This window comes from Hordeum vulgare, chromosome 5H (genome assembly GCF_904849725.1).
Source record: "Hordeum vulgare subsp. vulgare chromosome 5H, MorexV3_pseudomolecules_assembly, whole genome shotgun sequence".
In the NCBI taxonomy this organism is placed as follows: Eukaryota; Viridiplantae; Streptophyta; class Magnoliopsida; order Poales; family Poaceae; genus Hordeum; species Hordeum vulgare.
Genome location: NC_058522.1, coordinates 549,234,758 through 549,248,227, shown reverse-complemented (window position 1 = coordinate 549,248,227; position 13,470 = coordinate 549,234,758). Strand labels below are relative to the sequence as shown.

General features: G+C 43.8%; 1 non-coding gene across 1 annotated transcript; it reads left to right on the top strand.

Moving 5' to 3' along the window:
- The first annotated feature begins 803 nt into the window (after window positions 1-803).
- LOC123400454 lies at window positions 804-964 on the top strand. The gene has a single exon (XR_006610726.1). It is a non-coding gene; the product is annotated as a U1 spliceosomal RNA (small nuclear RNA).
- Window positions 965-13,470: the final 12,506 nt, after the last annotated feature.

Genomic DNA, 13,470 nt, shown 5'->3' with positions numbered 1-13,470 from the left:
GACCATAAAGACTTACTTTGGACTTTTATAGACCGGGTGACTTGCTTCGACTTTTGTTGTTCATCTATATGGCATGGCATGTAGGATTTGGGTGCTACCCGGATATGACTTTGGTTATTCCCTCAACATTTTATTAGACCAATAAATACGAGATGCGTGCCATGCAAAATATACCATTGAATTCGTATTTGGAAAAGTCTCTAATAGTATATTTCGATGGCATATGCATCACACATTATTTGTCTAACGATGATTAAAGTAAATAAGAAAATTATAGGTCTTTTAAACTCACAGATGCAGGTAGCGGCTGAAATATCTTCCGAACAAAAAAGAACGAAAATATTTGAAATGAAGGAAGGAAAAAAATAAATATGAAATTGCCATGATATTCTTTGACGGGTTGAGATCACCATGAATTTTCATACAACTGCCTAGAGTTTGTTTCCTTATAAGAGTTTCCATCATCTGGTCTTATTTTCTGGATAAAAAGGATCCGCATGGAAGGAACTTTTTTTTTATAGAGGAGAGTGCATAAGGATTTACACGAGGAGAAGCCCAGCAACAACACTGGTACAAAAAAATCTGCTGCTACGGCTTTGAAGGCCCAGGTATATGCTTCGGCCTTAATTGAGGAGCGAACACCAGCCCATTTCACAGGAACATCCTGTGACCGCGGCCCTCCCGTGACTGGCTCGTTGCTGCTGCCTGCTGCGCTTGGGATGATTTTAGTCCCACCTGGCCTGGCCGAGTAGGACCGAGCGGGAGCGCTGGTATAAAAGGAGGGCAGGGTGCTACGTTGTTCCATACTTACCTGGACGGGGTCGACGAGCGATCAAGAAGGCTCGTGGCCTGGGTCAGTGGTCCGCATTGCACTTGGTCGATGCGCTGGCCCACCACCTCCCCAAGTGGGAGAGTGGACGTCGTAATTTGTGGTAGAGGGGGTACGCGTTCGCGCGGCCCCTGCCAATTCTGAAAATTTAATCTTTGTCCCTTGGCTGGTTTTGTTTGTCCTTCAGACGAAGTCGGTTTTTTGTAATCAGGTCCCTTGTGCACAGCAAGCGGGAGCTGTAGGATTTCAGTGTGAATGCTGGGTTCTGATCCAAGATTATCTCAGCAGGTTGTATTTTCTGCTGCTCGTTACCTTGGTAAAATTTGGGAAGAACGCATATGTAGAAACATCTACGCTGGAGCAACTGAGGTCACTGCAGTCTAGTGGCTCAGTATTAGTATACCTTGTCAGTAAAATTTGGCAAGCACCACACAAGTATATCATTTCGCCGCGACAGGTTGTTGACACAACACCTTGGCTCTGGAACTGATTGAAACGTCAACAACTTTACAGTCAGATTTGTCACAACCAAGCTTTAAACGTCAAGATCAAGTTCAGACATGTCTAATCTTATCTAAGCACAAGCATATGGTTCAGTGCAATACATGTCGTCTTCAAGTTCATGGCCTGCAACCAGACATCAAATAAAAGTAAATTCATTTTTCCGGTACGCGTATTCAGCCATTTCGACAGATGCAAGCAACCTAACATCAGACCATGCATCTGAAGAAGAATCCTTTGCTTACACATTGATAAATTCATCAGGCCAGCCATTCAAAATAAACAACGCCCCAGGATGCCTCTTAAAGGCAAAACTACACTTGAAACGTATCAGTTGTAGGCTGAGGCCTCCTTTGATTCACAGGATTTGCATAGGAATTTTACAGGATTTGCACCCTCTGGAATTTTTCCTCTACATGTTGTTTGATTCGCAGGATTGCATTCCTCAAGAACCAATCCTATAGAAACTTCTTAGTTCATTTTCACAGGAAAACAAGTATGAGGTTGGACTTCATGAAAATTTTCCTTTGTTTTGCTTACCCGATGTAGGATTTCAGTGGACAGTACATCCTATTCCTGAATGTTTCCTATTCCTATGCTTCCCCAACCCTGTGAATCAAAGGAGTCCTGAACCTACTGAAGTCATTGCAGTCTAGTGGCTTAGTATTAGTATATACCTTGTCAATTCAAGCACAAACTTTTGCCACGACAAATTCTTGACACAACACCTTGGCTATGGGTTCATTCATTGAGCATGCAACTAATTGGAACATTAACAACTTTACAATCAGACTAGCATAATACCCATGCTTTGCCACAGGATAAACAAACATGTATGAATTTATCAATGATCAAAGGGTATTACTATATGATCATCGATCCTTAGATCCTAGGCAAACATAAAGAAAATGGCCTCGTCTCCAACTTTTCTCTACTGTATGACTGGCTCCATTACGCTCCTTAATCCTAGGGTCTATCTATAGTTTCATCTCCATCACACCATCGCTCCGTTGTCAAAAAAAACACAGTGATCAAATAATATTTCTAATTCTGAAACTTGTGTCATAACCAAATGTGTTTTTTACGCTCCTCTTTTCCATCTTTCAGACTGTAATTTTGACCGTGGGCTCAAAGTCTCTAAGTTTCATGGACTTCTCTGTTGCAATCACATATTCAGGTAATTAATCATTTTGTTCCAATAAGCCTTGATTTAGTGGCTAAATAATATACCTTATAAGTAAATTTTGAAGTGTGGCTTGTATGGCAGCACTCATAAAGACAATAAATGCTATCAAACCCAGCCAAACTTTGAATTAGGGAGCCGATAAGAAAAATACAACATCAGTGTTATTAGAAAAATTACTCATAGGTAAAGTGGTAATTTCAAGGAAACAAATAGCCTACCAAAACAATGCAAAAAGAGGGACCCCGTAAAATCACCTCGGTTCATCTCGGGTCTTCCTTCATAGATATAAGAAAACTTCTTGGTCATCCAGAATCTCTTGAAATCAGCGAATAACATGCAATTTTCTTGCCAAACCTAAGCACAACTATGCTATTTATTTGATATTAATACGAGCAGGACACACCTAAAGGAACTATATGACAGAATAAAATCACGTACGCATAATCACAAAATAGCTCGTTAATATCCAACCAAAAAGAAGGAAGATTTGTAATTACACCGATTCATAGCTTAAGAACTACAACCTTTAGAGGTAAAATGTCATTGTTGTCAAGAATATTATGGATTGAATTGCATATGAGACTGGTAAAAAAAATCTGTTGTAACTTGTGACATGCAAGCTCAAAAATCTGAATTCTCTGGACACCTTGACAACAACCATGCTATCAGTCCATGAACACATCATAAGTGGAGAAATTCACCTGTAAGCAACAATATATGCGAGATGCAACCTGCATATGGATGATCCAGAAATGGGCTAAAGAAAGTTCGAGCGATGCAACACATGGAAATCCAATTAGAAATCAAGGCTACGAAGAACATGGAACATTGTGTGTCTACACGTACATCTGAACGCTTCTGACTTTCTAAGTCTGCTCCCTTCCTAGCTTCCATTCATCTATTCCACAAATAAATAGGCAACCAAGTTGTTATGGTGTGGAATTAGACCTAGCAAATTGATTGTTCAAAAGAAAAAAACACTAAGTAAGTTGCATGCGTATGTGCTGACATTGTTCATATGTACCTGAGAAACACCGATGTCCTCTGTGTTGAGTTGAACAACAATGGTGAGGAAGACAACAGCCACGGCATGCTTGAGCATGTCCATGGAACGGTGGGACATTTTTTTTCCATACCAGAGTGGATGCTCGATTCACAGAAAGGAGGCTTCACATCCACAAGGAGGCTTTACTCACGGAACACATTGGCGAAACCATCAACCTTCTCGCCGAGCACGGCCATAGCTCGTCTAGTTCGGACGCGGATGGGAACCTCCGCTCTGTCGGATCTGGTGCAACCGGTCACCATAGTGCACCGGTCGGGTCTTCCATGATCGTGGCCCCTCCAAACCTCAGCGATGGAGGACATGGGTGAGAGGATATGCGGGAGGAAAGTCGTTGACGATTTCCTCCTTGGTGAGCACAAGAAGCCTCTTTTATTCTTTTGCACCTCCACAGGCTTCCTCCCTAGCCTCACATTGTCCGATCTCGATGCGGCGGCGGCAGAGATGTAACAGAGTGCTCGAGGAGCGAAGGTGAGGGATGGGATCGGGTTGTGATGATTTGAGTGTGGCTGCAGGAAGGCGGTTCTCAATGTTGGGAAACGTTGCATGGAAAACAAAAGTTTTCCTACGCACACGAAGACCTATCATGGTGATGTTCATCTACGAGAGGGAGATCGGATCCACATACCCTTGTAGATCGCTAAGCGGGAAGCGTTAAGAAACGTGGTTGATGTAGTGGTACAACTTCGTGATTCAAATCACCGTCGTCCCACGATCCGCTCCGATCTAGCACCGAACGGACAACACCTCCGCGTTCAACACACGTACAGCTCGATGACGATTTCCGCCTTCTTGATCCAGCAAGAGAGACGGGGAAGTAGATGAGTTCTCCGGCAGCGTGACGGCGCGCCAGTGATGGTGATGATCTATTCCTGGAGGGCTCCGCCCGAGCTCCGTAGAAAAACCGATCTAGAGGAAGAACTACGAAGTAAAGGTTTAGGGTTGCACGTGGCTAAAGTTGTGTCTCAAAACACCTAAAACCTCTAGTATATATAGGAGGAGGGGAGGGGCTAGCCTTGGGGATCAAGAGAGCCCCAAGGGCGCCGGCCGAGAGAGGAGGAGGTGGACTCCAACTCCAATTCGGTTTGGGGAAGGAGGAGTCCCCTCCTTCCTTCCCACCTCCCTCTTTTTTGGGTTTTTTTTCCTAGCCGACATAGCCCACTTGGGCTGGCCTCACCAGCCCACTAAGCGCTCGTGCGCCACCCTTGGGCTATTAGGCTCACTCCCGGGCGGGTGGGCCCCTCCCGGTGAAAATCCAGAACCCATTCGTCACTCCCCATAGACTGCTGGTAATGCCCGAAATCTTTCCGGAGACCAAATGAAACAATTATATATATCAATCTTTGTTTCCGGACCATTCCAGAAAACCTCGTGACGTCCGTGATCTCATCCGGGACTCCAAACAACCTTCGGTCACCAACACTTATAACTCAACTATACCGGAACGTCACCTAACCTTAAGTGTGCAGACCCTGCGGGTTCGAGAACTATGCAGACATGACCTCAGACACTCCCTGGTCAATATCCAACAGCGGGACCTGGATGTCCATATTGCATCCTACATATTCTATGAAGATCTTATCGGTTGAACCTCTGTGCCAAGGATTCATATAATCCCGTATACCATTCCCTTTGTCCTTCGGTATGTTACTTGTCCGAGATTTGATCGTCGGTATCCCTATACCCATTTCAATCTCGTTACCGGCAAGTCTCTTTACTCGTTCCCTAATACAAGATCCCGTGACTAATACTTGAGTCATATTGCTTGCAAGGCTTATATGTGATGTTGTATTACCGAGTGGGCCCCGAGATACCTCTCCGTCACACGGAGTGACAAATCCCAGTCTTAATCCATGGTAACTCAACGGACACCTTCGGAGATACATGTAGAGCACCTTTATAGTCACCCAATAACGTTGCAACGTTTGATACACACAAGGTATTTCTCCGGTGTCAGTGAATTACATGATCTCGTGGTCATAGGAATGAATACTTGACACACAGAAAACAATAGCACCAAAATGACACTATCACATGCTACGTTTATAATTTGGGTCTTGTCCATCACATCATTCTGCTAATGGTGTGATCCAGTCATCAAGTGACAACATTTGCATATGGTCAGAAAACCTTAACCATCCTTGATCAACTGGCTAGTCAACTAGAGGATTGCTAGGGACATTGTTTTGTCTATATATCCACACATGTATCTATGCTTTCATTAAATACAATTATAGCATGGATAATAAACGATTATCTTGAAACAAGAAATATAATAACAACTATTTTATCATTGCCTCTAGGGCATATTTCCAATAGTCTCCCACTTGCACTAGAGTCAATAATCTAGTCTCACATCGCTATGCGATTTACATTGGAATGAATCTAACACCCATACAGTTCTGGTGTTGATCATGCTCCGCTCATGGAAGAGGTTTAGTCAGCGGATGTGCAACATTCAGATCCGTGTGCACTTTGTAAATATTTACGTCCTCTCCTTCGACATAGTCACGGTTGAGGTTGAAGCGTCGTTTGATGTGTCTGGTCTTCTTGTGAAACCTTGGTTCCTTTGCTAGAGCAATGGCACCAGTGTTGTCACTGAACAAAGTTATTGGATTTAGTGCGCTCGGCACAACTCCAAGATCCGTCATGAACTGCTTCATCCAAACACCCTCCTTAGCTGCCTCCGAGGCAGCCATGTACTTCGCTTCACATGTAGAATCTGCTACGACGCTTTGCTTGGAACTACACCAGCTTACCGCACCCCCATTAAGAATAAATACGTATCCGGTTTGAGACTTAGAGTCATCCGAATCAGTGTGAAAGCTTGCATCAACGTAACCATTTACGACGAGCTCTTCGTCACCTCCATAAACGAGAAACATTTCCTTAGTACTTTTCAGGTACTTCAGAATATTCTTGACCGCCGTCCAGTGATCCACTCCTGGATTACTTTGAAACCTGCCTGCCATAGTTATGGTCAGGTGCTACCTCTTGAGCTTGCGTTGGTTTTTCCCTTGAAGAGGAAAGGGTGATAAAGCATAGTAGCAGTAAGTATTTCCCTCAGTTTGAGAACCAATGTATCAATCCAGTAGGAGTATCAAGACAAGTCACCAATGTACCTGCGCAAAAACAAACAAACTTGCACCCAACGCTATAAAGGGGTTGTCAATGCCTTCACTATTAATTGCAAGGTGAGATCTGAAGGTGGAAAGTGCAACAAAGTAAAAGTGTAGAGCTGAAAATATGATGTGAAGTAGACCCGGGGGCCATAGTGTTCACTAGAGGCTTCTCTCATGATAGCAAATATTACGGTGGGTGAACGAATTAACGTCGACCAATTGATAGAACCGCGCAAAGTCATGATGATATCTAAGGCAATGATCTTACATATAGGCATCACATCCGAGACAAGTAGACCGATACTGTCTGCATCTACTACTATTAGTCCACACATCGACCGCTATCCAGCAGGCATCTAGTGTATTGAGTTCATAACAAACAGAGTAACGCCTTAATAAAGATGACATGATGTAGAGGGATAAATTCATGCAATAGATATAAACCCCATCTTTTTTACCCTTGATGGCAACAACACGATGCGTGCCTCACTACTCCTTCTGTCACTGGGTGAGGACACCGCACGGTATGAACCCAAAACCAAGCACTTATCCCATTGCAAGAATTATAGATCAAGTTGGCCAAACGAAACCCACAACTCGAAGAGAATTACAAGGATACGAAATCATGCATATAAGAGATCAGAGGAAACTCAAATAATATTCATAGATAATCTGATCAAAAATCCACAATTCATCGGATCTCGACAAACACACCGCAAAAGAAGATCACATCGGATAGATCTCCATGAAGATCATGGAGAACTTTGTATTGAAGATCCAAGAGAGAGAAGAAGCCATCTAGCTACTAGCTATGGACCTGAAGGTCTATGGTGAACTACTCACACATCATCGGAGAGGCAATGGTGTTGATGAAGAAACCCTCCGTGTCCGAATCCCCCTCCGGCAAGGCACCAGAACGGTCCCTAGATGGGATCTTGCGGAGACAGAAGCTTGCGGCGGCGGAAAAGTATTTTCGTGGCTCTCTCAGACAGTTTCGGATTTTTCGGGGATTTATAGGCGGAAGAAGTAGGGCAAAGGACCCATGGGGGGCCCACAAGCCTGCTAGGCGCGGCCCCCAGGCCGTGGCTAGGGGGCTTGTGGCCTCCCCTAGGGTCCTTTGCCTTGGTTCTCAAGTCCAGGCATGCGTATCTTCTGTTACGGAAAAAATCTTTCCGAAGGTTTTATTCCGTTTGGACTCCGTTTAATAATCTTCTCTGAAAAGGGTCAAAAACATGGAAAAAATAGGAACTGACACTTGGCACTGAGTTAATAGGTTAGTCCCAGAAAAGATATAAAATAGCATATTCATGCATACAAAACATCCAAAGTTGACAAGATAATAGCATGGAACCATCAAAAGTTATAGATACGTTGGAGATGTATCAAGCATCCCCAAGCTTAACTCCTGCTCGTCCTCGAGTAGGGAAGTGATAAAGAACCCCTTCTTGGACTGTTCCATTTTGAACTTCTTCAAAACCTTATCAAGGTATGTGCTTTGTGGAAGTCCTATTAGGCGCCTCGATCTATCCCTATAGATCTTAATGCCTAATATGTAAGCAGCTTCTTCTAAGTCTTTCATTGAAAAACATTTGTTCAAGTAATCCTTTACGCTCTCTAAAACCTCCACATTGTTTCCAATCACCAATATGTCATCCACATATAATATTAGAAACGCTACAGAGCTCCCACTCACTTTCTTGTAAATACAAGATTCTCCAACAACTTGTATAAACCCAAATGCCCTGATCACCTCATCAAAGCGCTTATTCCAACTCCGAAATGCTTGCACCAGTCCATAAATGGATCGCTAGAGGTTGCATAGTTTGTTAGCATTCTTCGGATCGACAAAACCTTTGGGTTGCATCATATACAACTATTCCTTAAGAAAACCATTGAGGAACGCCGTTTTGACATCCATCTACCAGATTTCATAATCGAAAAATGCACCTATTGCTAACATGATATGGACGGACTTAAGCATCACTACCGGTGAGAATGTCTCATCGTAGTCAACTCCTTGAACTTGTGAAAAACCCTTTGCCACAAGTCGAGCTTTATAAACGGTCACATTACCGTCCGCGTCCGTCTTCTTCTTAAAGATCCATTTGTTCTGAATAGCCTTACGACCTTCAGGTAATACTTCCAAAGACCTGCAGCCATTTGTTGGAATCCGGGCCCACCATTGCTTCTTCATAATTCGCAGGCTCATTGTTGTCTAACAACATGATATATAAGACGGGATTCCCATACCACTCAGGAACAATACGTGATCTTGTCGACCTGCGAGGTCCGATAGTAACTTGATCTCAAGCTTCATGATCATCATCATTAGCTTCCTCCTCAACTGGTGTTGCCTTGACAGAGATTTCTCTCTTCCCTGCGCCACCATCTAGAGGGAGCAGAGGTTCCACAACCTCATCAAGTTCTATCTTCCTCCCACTCAATTCTTTCGAGAGAAACTCCTTCTCAAGAAAAGCTCCGTTCTTAGCAACAAACACTTTGCCCTCGGATCTGAGATAGAAGGTGTACCCAACTGTCTCTTTTGGGTAACCTATGAAGACGCACTTTTCTGCTTTGGGTTCCAGCTTTTCAAGCTGAAGCTTTTTGACATAAGCATCACATCCCCAAACTTTAGGAAATGACAACTTTGGCCTCTTGCCATGCCATAGCTCATATGGTGTTGTCTCAACGGATTTTGATGGTGCCCTATTTAAAATGAATGCAGTTGTCTCTAATGCATAACCCCAAAAAGATAACGGCAAATCGGTAAGAGACATCATAGATCGACCATATCTAACAAAGTACGATTACGACGTTCGGACACACCATTACGCTGTGGTGTTCCACGCGGCGTCAACTGTGAAACATTTCCACATTGTCTTAAGTTAGCACCAAACTCGAAAGTCAGATATTCACCCCCTCGACCAGATCGTAGGAACTTGATCTTCTTGTTACGATGATTTTCATCTTCACTCTAAAATTGCTTGAACTTTTCAAACGTTTCAGACTTGTGCTTCATCAAGTAGATATATCCATACCTACTCAAATCATTAATGAAGATGAGAAAATAACGATATCTGCCGCGCGCCTCCACACTCATTGGACCGCACACATCAATATGTATGATCTCCAACAAGTCACTTGCACGCTCCATTGTTCCGGAGAACGGAGTCTTAGTCATCTTGCCCATGAGGCATGGTTCGCATGTGTCAAGTGATTCAAAATCAAGTGACTCCAAAAGCCCATCATCATGGAGTTTCTTCATGCACTTTACACCAATATGACCTAAGCGGCAGTGCCACAAAAAGGTGGCGCTATCATTGTTAACTCTACATATTTTGGTCTCAATGTTATGTATATGTCTGTCCTCACAATCAAGATTCAATATGAATAAACCTCTCACATTGGGTGCATGACCATAAAAGCTATTACTCATAAAAATGGAACAACCATTATTCTCTGACTTAAATGAGTAACCGTCTCGCAATAAACAAGATCCAGATATAATGTTCATGCTTAACGCAGGTACTAAATAACAATTATTTAAGTTCATAACTAATCCTCATGGCAATGGAAGTGAGACTGTGCCGACGGCGATTATCAACCTTGGAGCCATTTCCCACGTGCATCGTCACTTCATCCTTCGCCAGCCTTCGTATATTCCGCAGTCCCTGCTTCGAGTTGCACATATGAGCAACATAACCTGAAAGGATCGATATGGTTGACTAGAGGGGGGGGGGGGTGAATAGGCAACTACCAATTTTTAGCTTTTCTTAACAAGTTATAATTAATCAACAAAAGGTTCTCTAGATGAACAACTAGGTGAGCAACCTATATGATGCAATAAACTATCACAATAATAAGCAAGAATACAATACATCACAATACAAGGGAATACTAAGTAAAGGTAAGAGATAGCCACAAATGGAACCAGTGGAGACGAGGATGTGTTACCGAAGTTCCTTCCCTTTGACAGGAAGTACGTCTCCGTTGGAGCGGTGTGGAGGCACAATGCTCCCCAAGAAGTCACTAGGACCACCGTATTCTCCTCACGCCCTCACACAATGCGAGATGCCGTGATTCCACTATTGGTGCCCTTGAAGGTGGCGAGCGAACCTTTACAAACAAGGTTGGGGCTATCTCCACACAATACCCGGAGGCTCCCAACAAGACCACGGAGCTTCACCACAATGGATATGGCTCCGAGGTGACCTCAACCATCTAGGGCGCTCAAACACCCAAGAGTAACAAGATCCGCAAGGGATTAGTGGGGGGAATCAATTTTCTCTTGGTGGAAGTGTAGATCTTGGCCTTCTCAACCAATCCCTAGGAAATCAAAAAGTTTGATTGGCTAGGGAGAGAGATCACACACATATGAGCTTAGGGAACAACAATGGAGTCTTGGAGGGTCAAAGGTAGGGTTCTTGAAGTGGAAGAACCCTTAATATAGTGAGGGAACAAATCCAACCGTTACCCTCACTCTCAGTATGGCAGCAGCGGTACTACCGCTGCCCCTCCAACGGTACTACCGCCAGCTCCAGCGGTACTACCGCTGAGCCCATGGTAGCGCAAGGACTACTACCGGACCTACCACCGCCAAGAAAGTCTTCGCAAAAAGTCCGACGCAGTACAGCCGCAAGGAAGGCGGTACTACAGTCTTGGAGCGGTACTACCGCTGGCCAGGGGCAGTACTACCGCCAGCTAGCGGTACTACCGCCAGCTCCAGCGGTACTACCGCTAGGACCAGAGCGGTACTACCGCTCACCTCCAGCGGTACTACCGCGAGAGGCCTTTTTGCAAGATAGAGAGAAAGAACAGAGGGGGAACAGTCTCCATAGCTGCAAGGTAAAAGAGATGGAGATAAAACGTGTGCGTGCGAGATTGATTCCACCCAAACCTTTCCGACACGGATCCCCTCTTAATAGTACGGCGTTCCTACGACTCAAAACCACCAAAGAAAATCGTAGAAGACACCGTGCTTCTATTCCACGGAGGGGTGCCAAATCGTCTTGTCCCTTTGTCATGAATTATCTGAAATGCTCAATGCACACGATTAGTCCACTGAGGTACTGTCATCAATCACCAAAATCACTTAGGCATAAATATGCCCTAATAGAACGGGTATCAAATACCCAGGCACTACTACGAGAGTTGGTTAGGTACACATCAATAACATGTATATCAGATATACCTGGTTTGGCATTGGCCGCCTTCTTATCAGCCAAATACTTGGGGCAGTTGCGCTTCCAGTGATCCATCCCCTTGCAATAATAGCACTCACTTTCCGTCTTAGGTCCAGCCTTGGGTTTCTTCGTCGGAGTAGCAACAGTTTTGCCGCCCTTCTTGGAGCTACCCTTCTTGCCTTTGCCGTTTCTCTTGAGACTAGTGGTCTTAATGACCATCAACACTTGATGCTCTTTCCGGAGTTCTAACTCTGCGACTTTCAGCATCGCGAATAACTCGCCGGGTGACTTGTTCATCCCTTGCATGTTATAGTTCAACACAAAGCTCTTGTAGCTAGGTGGCAGTGATTGAAGAATTCTGCCAGTGATAGCCTCTTGCGGGAGTTCAATCCCCAGCTCAGCTAGACGGTTTGAGTACCGAGACATTTTGAGCACATGTTCACTGACAAACGAATTCTCCTCCATCTTGCAAGCATAGAATTTATCGGAGGTCTCATACCTCTCGATCCGGGCGTTCTTATGAAAGATAAACTTCAACTCCTCGAACATCTCATATGCTCCATGACGTTCAAAGCGTCGTTGAAGTCCCGGTTCCAAGCCATACAAGACTGCACATTGAACTACTGAGTAGTCCTCCTTACGTGATTGCCAAGCGTTCAAAACATCTTGGTCAGACGTAGCGGGTGGTTCATCTCCTAGCGCATCATCAAGGACATAATTCTTTTCCCCAGCTTGTAGAATGAGCCTAAGATTATGAGCCCAGTCTACAAAGTTGCTACCGTCATCTTTCAGCTTAGCTTTCTCTAGGAACGTATTGAAATTCAGGGTTGCTACTGCGTGAGCCATTGATCTGCAACATAAAATATTGCAAAATGGACTTAGATAATGTTCAAGACAATTAGAGTTTAACTAATCAAATTACTAATAAACTCCCACTCAAATAGACATCTATACTTATACTAATTAGAGACTCCCAAGAAATTACCATGTTAATTAGATTTTACAAGCCGTTAATATGGTGGGACCAAATTATAACGGTGTAGATCAATCCTCCATAAATATCTAAAATAGAAGGCAAAAGGAGATACCCACATATGTATCTATTCCACGTCTCTACCCACATATATATCTGTTCCACGTCTCTTCCTCTCTCCGTAAAAAAAAACTAAAGGAGTCTTAGGCCATGGAACCTCTCATATATCTCCTCACGTACAATGACACATACGAGATACAACATTAGTTTTTTTCAGCGAGAAACAATACCTACCCCCACATTAATCCCGAGAAACAGATGCAGATTGCCCCTCTGATTTAAAAAGAACTCTCTTGCGAGATATCGTAAAAGAGAAAAGTCCAACAGACTAACAAAAATAACATGATGTCCCCATGGTCTCTATGGCTTTGCCGCTGCCTACCGATGCATCTTTCCCTGTTGTATACATGCAGTCCTCGGTCGTCTTAAAATTTCATTTGTTGTGGAATCAATCCAATAGAAGGTACCATCAGATCAACTGTGTCGGGCTCTCCAAATTGTGGTTCTCTGCAACGTCTAAATCTCACATGCCAAGTACGTACAAGAATCCATT